This window comes from Lissotriton helveticus, chromosome 3_1 (assembly GCF_964261635.1).
Source record: "Lissotriton helveticus chromosome 3_1, aLisHel1.1, whole genome shotgun sequence".
Lineage (NCBI taxonomy): Eukaryota > Metazoa > Chordata > Amphibia > Caudata > Salamandridae > Lissotriton > Lissotriton helveticus.
The window spans coordinates 1297116166-1297125111 of NC_136061.1; the positions used below are offsets into that span (position 1 = coordinate 1297116166).

Genomic DNA, 8946 nt, shown 5'->3' on the forward strand with positions numbered 1-8946 from the left:
AATCTTCTAGGCTACCCTCACATCTGGTTCTGGAAAGTTTCTTCCTTCCTTCCTCTGTCAAGAATCTCAATAAATTTAGGGTCACAAAAGGCTAGTTTTAGGTGTCTTTGTGTGTGCTGTAGGAATGTTCTTTGAAGTGCAAGTGGGGAAAGGAACAGTTCTGCAGTGACCCATATTGCCAGGATGGCCCATCCTGCCCACACCTAAGCCCTATTGACTCACTGTCATATGTCCAAGTACACTGGCAGCAGGCATCAAATTGTTTGGACAAGAAAATTGCAACTTTCTAAAAGTGCTATTTTCAGAAATGTGCCCTTAAATCTGACTTTACCATTTAAGATGATTTTAAATTACAATTCATTTGGGGCCCAAACATGACATAACAACTTGTTCCCAATCAAAAGCTATCATTTATGAAATGTATTAATGTAACCCAATGTTATCTTATGCAGCGAAGAATACATTTAGGGTTTTTTCACTACCAGGACATGTAAAATTTAAAAACACATCCCACTTTTTATATACAATGTACCATATTCTGTAGACTGTTTCGAGCCTACCTTAAGGGTAACATGTGGATTAAAAAGTAAGGTTTATTTTGCCAGGTCAAATTGGCAGTTTCAGACTGCACTTCAGGCTGCTATGGTAGGCCTGAGATATGTTCTAAAGTTCTACTAAAGTGGATGGCAAAATAAGTGCTGCTGGCCCACTAGTATAATTTAATTTAAAGTCAGTGGGTACATGTAGTACCTCATTACTAGACACTTACAAGTAAATTAAATGTGCCTATTTGGCGTATGCCAATTTTACCATGTTTCAAGCAGAGAGCACAAGCACTTTAGCACTGATTAGCAGTTGTAAAAGAAGTAAAATGCAAAGAGTACTAACAGAAATGAAATTCAGAAAATAGAGGGAGAGAAGGCAAAATGTTTAGGAGATGACCACACCAAATGTGAGGTTATGGATGTGAAGTCTAACGTGCACTATGCATTGCTTTGCATTATTTTGCATCCGGCTGGCATCCCATGAGTGGTACATGGAAATTCCCATGCAACCACCCATTGATTTTGATGCAAATCCCTTTCAGCATATACATGTAGAGAAGGATTTGCATCAAAATCTTGCGCCTCCTTGAGGCACATGTGACAAGGAGAAATGTTTGATTTTCTTCTAATTTGCATACACAGAAAAGGACATACACATACAAAGCAGGAAACACTTAAATGATTTTTTTTTAACCAGGAAGGGGCCCTTCCCAGTACAAAAATGATTCCTTTCAGAACACACATACTATTCTGTAGGAGTGTGTGCACTCATGCAAGACAGCCTAAAGTGCACCAGTGCAGGCAGAGGGAAACAGCTTCATGTCTTAGTAGATATGGTGCAGTTCTGCTCTCACCCTTTTTTGTAACACAGTAGAGCAACTTTAGTTGCTGTGCTGCCTGACTTGTTTGTAAATCTGGGCCTATATACTTACCTATTCACAAAACCATTTTAAAAAGTGGTTGTAAAGTTACGCTTTGTTCAAATTTCCAGATCTGTTCAGTTTCTTTAGTGTAGTTGTTGGGACAAGTGTATTCAGGCATTTGTACCAGCTGTACTGAAATGATATGTAAAATGCACTTTTTGTATGGACTTTCAGTGAGCCCTCTTCATGCATTGGTCTGCAGTTCGGTCATTTACATTTTACTTCTGCCCACTTCTGCCATTGACTAATTCTACTGTGAATTTTCATCATCATCAATATCTTTATTTGGTTTTTACATGAAAACCATAAACAATAACACATAATGAATACAGCTAATAACATCAAAGTGTAAAAATGAAGGTTTTGACAATAACAGCAACTCCCCTGAGAAGTGCGAAAGACACTTCAATTATTAAATAAAGTATTTCACAAGAGAGCAGCACCTGATTAAAATTGAGTCAAATTAAAACAAGTAAACACATCTGGTAATAACATTAGGTAAAAAAAAAAGCACGATGAACTTGTGCAAAATACTTGTCAGCAAATAATGGGATAATAAAGGACTTGCATAAACTTTTACAAAAAGTGCAAAATATAATAAAGTTCAACCTGACCAAGCTGATAGGTAATCAAAGCTACATGGGATAAAGGATGAGCCGAAAAAACTGCCTGGAGGGAACTGCTAACAAATTATGAATTAAGTTTAATCTAAAATGCAGCAAAATAATCAATAGTAATCAGGCATGTTATAAGTAAGATACTGTTCGATTACAAAAGTAGTCTGAAGCAGTAAGAGGCTCTTACAGATGGTTTATTCTTAGCCAATGAGGCGCTCTCATTTACTTCCAATTCTTGTAAGACTTCTTGGTCCAAGATTAATTATCTGTAACTAAATACTCTGGATGGTACAAAAAACTCCGGTCAGCCCAGCTTGATTAAACTGTCCTTGATACTACTTAACCAGGGGATACTAAATGCTCAATCAATGGCCAGACAGTCTTTTAATACTAAACAGTTAAACTTTTTAGTGGGTTGTAACCACACCAAGTCCAGAGGACTAGAGGCCTTAACAACAATATATCCGCTAGATAGTCAATGCCTACCTCCTCATGAATAATAATGGACGGTCAACACTGGGGGAGTGAAAGGAGTCTTCTTAAAAACTTATTCTTAAGAACTTTAATGGAAGACACATTGGCATACTCCCAAATATCGCTACCTTAAGTGGCAATGGAACCACATTTCGCTGTATAAATCTCTATCTTGGCCTTGAAGAGTTTATCCTCCAACCTAGATGAAAAATCAAACACAGAAGCGATGTTCCTGGGGACACATGTAAATGTTGACATTCTGTTCTTTCACAAGGCGCACACCTGCACACAATGTAGTTCCCTTTATTGCCAGGGGCTGCTACAGCAATACATGCTTTTTGAAACCGAAAACATTTTTGCTTTGAGACAATTTTTCCCTGATTTGCACCTGCGAGGACACAACAGCTCTACCAACATCAAGCATTAAAAAAAGTGACAAAACAAAACAAGGATTTGAAGAACCAAAGTCTGGCAACCGACACCAGGCCTACTGGCTGTACTAATGCTTATTTTGTCCATGCTCACAGCAACGTCCTTTGTATGTCCAAAGCAGTGTCAACCAGTTATTCAAACTGGGGGCCATTCACAACATGCACACTAACTGACTCACATCCATGCATTCACTTGCACATACACACACATGCACATTACCATCCACAGCACACACTCATAAATACATATAGATCCACAAATATACACAAAAACTCACACACCAAACATTTAAAAAATAAAACTTACCAGGCAGCAGTGATCTTGAGGGGCAGGAGGAAAGCCTTGGTGGTTCCTGACGATTGGAATTGCTGCCTTCTCTCATTGGTATGGGTCTAACAATGAGAAACGGCACAGTCCCTTAATCATAACAGAGTGTGATGGGGTCTGTGAGACTGCTAAACCCACCCCACTCTGTGGATAGCGTAACTGTGAGTCTCAGACCTCAACTCTTCAGGGCTTAAAAGTGAAGCACCCAGGTCTGAGGCTATTAGTGATGCCCCCTCGTCATGAGAGCCACTAAGCGCCTATCCGGCCTGATGAGGTCACGCCCACAAGGTTGTGACATCTTCAGCCCTGAAAAGTTCAGCTCCGGCAGCGAATCGCCTGCACATTTAGTGAAAGTACAGCACCTGACTACCTGACCTGAACATGAAAAGTGTCAGTCAGGCTGACCCCTGCTCCCTGAAAGGGGAGGACTGAGCACTGAAAGTCCTCCTGACCTACCTGAACCCATACGTAGTGTCTGTGAGACTGTAGGATAGGAATGTGGAAATAGGCAACCTGCAGATCCAACGGCACAATCAAGTATTCTGGATCCAGGGCAGACAGGACTTGGTCCAAGGTGAGCATTTTCCACTTATCCTTATGAATGAATGACTGCAGTGGATGAAGACTAAGGATAGGGCAGAGGCCTACTTTCTTTTACAGCACTAAAAAGTAACAGAAATAATAATCAGCTATCGTCTCGGATGCAGGCACCTTCTCTATGGCTCCCTTGGCTAAGAGAGCTTCCATAAGGAAGTATTGTGGCGTGGAAGGCTTTTGGGGAAGGGGTGACAGGAAGGGGAGGGAGTACCCATTCTACACAATCAAAAGCACCAATTGGTCAGGTGTGATGCTCCTCCACACGGTGAGATAAAAGTTGATATGGCCTTGTGAGAAATTAGGTTATTTATTGAGGCGAGTGTGAGCTATTCTAAAGCAACAGCCACAATCCTTGTCAGGGTGAACCATAACCTGTCACTAAATTATCATGTGTTTAATCCTCTGACAGCTTGAAATAAAAGCAGTCAGGCTTAACTTAGAAGCAATGTGCAAAGTATTTATGCAGCACACAAACAGTAATAAAGTGAAAGCACAACACAAGAGAAATCACACACTAGTTATACAAATAGAGTAAAATTTGATACATTATTTAACACTAAAATGACAAAATTCCAATCACTAGAACCGTAAATAGGCCATTTCAAAATTTAAGGTAAGTATAGCACCTCGAAGCACAAAGCGCCACTCGTGGTTATCTGGTCGCGCAAGACCAGGTGAAAGTAACAAGTTCAGGCTGACCATGATTGAGGGCAAGACGGAAACTGGGACCAGGTTATTCCCCGTGAAAAATTAACCTTCAAAAGTCCAGCACAAAGAGTTCTGTTCATGGGGGAAGAGTCCACAAGAAACAGAGAGACCGTTATGGATACTCATCCCTGCAGTGAAGGACAGTTGTCCCTATAGCACGAAGATCTTGTCGGGTGTCATGGATGGTTGTTGCTGGAGCTTTGTGTAGGCAGTCACTGTGGGCTGTCGATACTGTTGCGCGAAGTACAGATCTCACCATTGCTAGTGGTGGCTGTAGTGCAGAGAGTAAGATTCACCGGAGCTTCGCATTGGTGGTTGGTGCAGGCAGTAGGATTGGACCTGAGCCCAAAACTCCAGGATTTCAAATTTTTTCTAAGAGTAGCTCAACTGATGCAGCATCAAAGGTACATGACCTGCGAGGTACCTCTTAGAGATCAGGGACTCACTCTGGCAGATGCCAGCAAGGCTCAGTGATGCCCAGTTGCAGGTCCAGTGCAGCAGGTCAGCTGGGCAGTTGAGGGAGACCTCTAGAGCTTGTTGTGTCCCTGTTGTGTCAGAACAGGGGGCTATCTAACTAGCCCTTGGAGCTACTCAAGTAGCCTGGCATGAAGGGTGCAGGTCCAGTCTTCCTTCTCTGACAGAAGAGCAGTTCTTCTTCTGTAGTATCCAAAGGTCCCGGAGTGTACAGACGAGTGGGTCTGGGTCTTAGGGTCCTGCTTTTATACCTAGTACTAGCTTTGAAATGGGGGAAACATCTGAAGTCCTCCACCCCACTAATACCAATCAGGGAGGTGCCTAGTCAGCAGAACAAAGTGTGTGGTTGTGGAGATAATACAAGGATCAGTTTCTGCAACCCCTTGTCAAAGCCATGCCTACATTTTTACAGGACACTGCTGATGTCTTGCGACTTTTGCCAGATGTGCAGTTTAATGTAGAGACCGACCTCCTTGTTAGCTTTGACGTGGAGTCTCTTTTCACGTGTATCCCACAGCTGGAGACCCTTGAGACTATTAGACAGTTGTTGTCTCAGAGCACTTTTGATACCATCACCCCTATCCATTTTATTATGGATTGTGCCAAGTTGGCCATGATTGAGAACTTTTTCAAGTACGAAGACGAGTTCTTTCTTCAAATTTCAGGGACTTCAATGGGGAGCATTTTTGCTCCGAGCCTCGCCAATCTCTATGTCCACCAATTCGAGCAAGATCATGTCCTCAACCATAGCAACCCTTTTTTCCACCACTTGTTGCTATGGAAGAGGTACATAGATGACGTCTTGGTGGTTTGGCGAGGCTCAATAGATGAAGTTCACATGTTCCACCAATGGTTGAACAACGGTAATCCTTACCTGAAATTTACAATGGAGGTTAGCCATGAGAGACTTTCGTTCCTTGACCTCTCCATTTTTCCAGCAGATGGCAAATTAGGTAGTGAGCTCTACACCAAACCCATGGCGAGGAACTCCCTCTTACTTTTTAATAGCCACCATCCACGCTCTTTACGTACAAATTTGCCCGTCGGACAGTTTCTCCGGCTGAGAAGGAACTGTTCCACTCTGGGTCTGTTTAATAAGCATGCTCACCACCTATCACAGCAACTACAAGCCAGGCACTATCCTAAAGACCTAGTAAAAAGAGCCTGGAAACGTGCCTCAAATAATCATCGAGACTCCTTACTTGACAAACGTCACGAAAAGCCCACGTTGGAGTGTCTAACGTTTGTCAGTACCTTTAGTGTGCTTTCAAATAGCATCCAGAAGACAATAAGGAAACATTGGAATATTCTCAATATTCCAAATGAAAAGATTCCTCCACCTCTGTTTTCCTTTAAAAGGGCACCTTCCCTTCGTGACAGCCTAGTCCACACGAGACCACGGTCTCTAGAACCAGCCCGATCCAATACACTTTGGGACCTACCCCCTGTACAGGGCCACTTTCCATGCGGCTCGTGCAGTGCCTGCCCCCAAACATGCAGAACTGAACAAATTGACCTGGGATCTGGAAAAACATGGTTCTTGAAGAAACACACGAATTGCAACACTGACAGGGTCATATACATGATCACTTGTCCCTGTACATTGCGTTACATAGGTTTTACAACCAGGAAAATAAAATTGAGAATTGGGGAACATAAGAGCACCATCCGATGCCATAAACAAGCTACCAGGCTCACTGACCATTTTCTCACCCAGAGACATTCCGCAGAAGACCTCAGGTGGGTTGTCTTAGTACAACCCTTCATTCCACCCCATATTACTGACATAAGCAGATTCCTTTTTGTGAAAGAACAAAAATGGATTTTTTTCACTTAACAGTGACAAAAAGGGTCTGAACGATGACATCGCCTGGACGGCATTGTAAGCCCCCACTACATGCCTTTATTCTCATGCCCATGGATTTAGTTACTACTCCATCCATTGCATTGATATGAGATTTACTTGTCTTCTCAATAATATACTGTACCCATGATATCATTTTCCGTTGCACCTATGACGGGACTCTGATCCACGAGCACATTGTAGCCTTGCACTTGCCTACCAGCTTTAATATTACACCTTTTGCCATCTTTATGCCACTAGCGGTATTAACCGGCAAATTGAGGTATTTGCATAATGCCCCCCCCTGGCTCTGTACTACTGCATTTCTTTTCCATTACTGGCCAGCCCACTGCGGCCGTACTTTCTATCTTCGGTAATGATACCCATTAGCCCCGGCATCGGGTTTGCCTTAATCATACGTTTGAATCCACATTTGCTAAACGCAGTCCCTGTACACTTTTTAAACTTGTAAATTATCAGCTACTAGTTTCATTGTGTTCGGCCTCTGTGACGCCACATGCTGGCGTGCAGCGCACATCGCGCGGGCCCTACAGACGGCTTACACGCTGTTAGGTCACTTAGCCGCTTTGCCGCCGAGGTCCCTGCGCATGCTCCATTTAGTGAACACTCTCCGGTGTTCCTTTGGACTGCGCCTACCCAAGACTCAGACACCGCCGGCGATCCAGCCGCGCAGGTGTAAACAAACTCTGTTTTCGGCGCTGCAAGTACGCGCATGCTCGAAGGGTAGGGTCTTGATCTCGAGCATGCGCATTATCTGAGTATCGGCGCTGGGCCCGTCCTAATGACCTGGTGACGCGCTCGTTAACCTTAATTGGGTTAATCAGGATGGGGATAAAAGATAAGCGCCCCGCCTGTCCTCTACCTCCACTCCCACTCGGATCCAGACTCGAGGTACCGACGGACAGGTAGGTGTGCGCTCCCCTCGTTTCTTTTACTCTCCTTATCAGGCTTGGGCTCCCTTCACTGGCTCATATTGCTATTGTAAATATCACCCCAGTATTAGTCTACCCCGTGTCCTTTTGTTATGGCGGTTCTTCGTCCTGAGACAACTGAGTTTTTTCCTAGTAATTAGTATTTGATAGAGATTGCATTACATTAGCCATCTTCTACATGTACAAACTGCTCACATTGTAGAGGATTGACTTCATGGCTATAATTTCTATCTTGACAGAGCGGGGCCTCATTCTCCCGAGCGGGTGCCGGGTGAGGTGAGGTGTCTTCCCACACAATGCTGGGTAAGTCAAAAAAACTCAATTTAACAAGTCATTAATGTTGGCATTATACAGGAGTACTCATGACTCTCTGTTCTAATAAGGCAAATTGGCCCTATTGTATTGTGTTTTGTGTTGTGGTTGTTAATTCTGGGTCTCTAAGGGTATTTTGTTGTTTTTTACTTCATTTTTCCTTAGGTATGCAGACAATTCACTTTGAGTTTCCTTCAGTTATTATTGGGGCTCCAAAATACTGGTAGGACTACTTTTTTTCCATTGAGTATTGTCGTTCTTTATTGCAGTTGCATCTTTTCTACCTTTGGTCCTGACGAAAGCTGGGTAACAGCTGAAACATGTTGACCACGCTGCTGAGCGTTTTACAGTAGTTATAATTTCAAACTACAACAACGCCTGTTTTTAACCACGACACTTGAGCAGTATCTAATAAACATACTTTCTGCTTTTGTAGTTGTTTTTAACATTTTCATTAATCCACTTTTTTGAGCACTGCACACCCATCAGCACCATTGTTGAAACCCACTGTGGCTTGAAGGTCATTACAGTTGTCCGATCTCTACACCACCTGTTGACAGGGTGAGTGAGATTCGGAATATACTACCTACTTCCCACATGACGATGCCTCCGCCACGTTTGGTGGGCTGATGGGAATACTTCAGCCTAGTGGGATTTCTGATCCTTGTATTATCTCCACAACCACACACTTTGTTCTGCTGACTAGGCACCTCCCTGATTGGTATTAATGGTTTCTAGGGT

General features: G+C 43.1%; 1 long non-coding RNA gene across 1 annotated transcript; it reads left to right on the forward strand.

The window, feature by feature from the left end:
* Nucleotides 1-7846: 7846 nt before the first annotated feature.
* On the forward strand, nucleotides 7847-8502 carry LOC144824949 (uncharacterized). The gene is made up of 3 exons (XR_013609201.1): nucleotides 7847-7866; nucleotides 8133-8196; nucleotides 8371-8502. It is a non-coding gene; the product is annotated as an uncharacterized LOC144824949 (long non-coding RNA).
* Nucleotides 8503-8946: the final 444 nt, after the last annotated feature.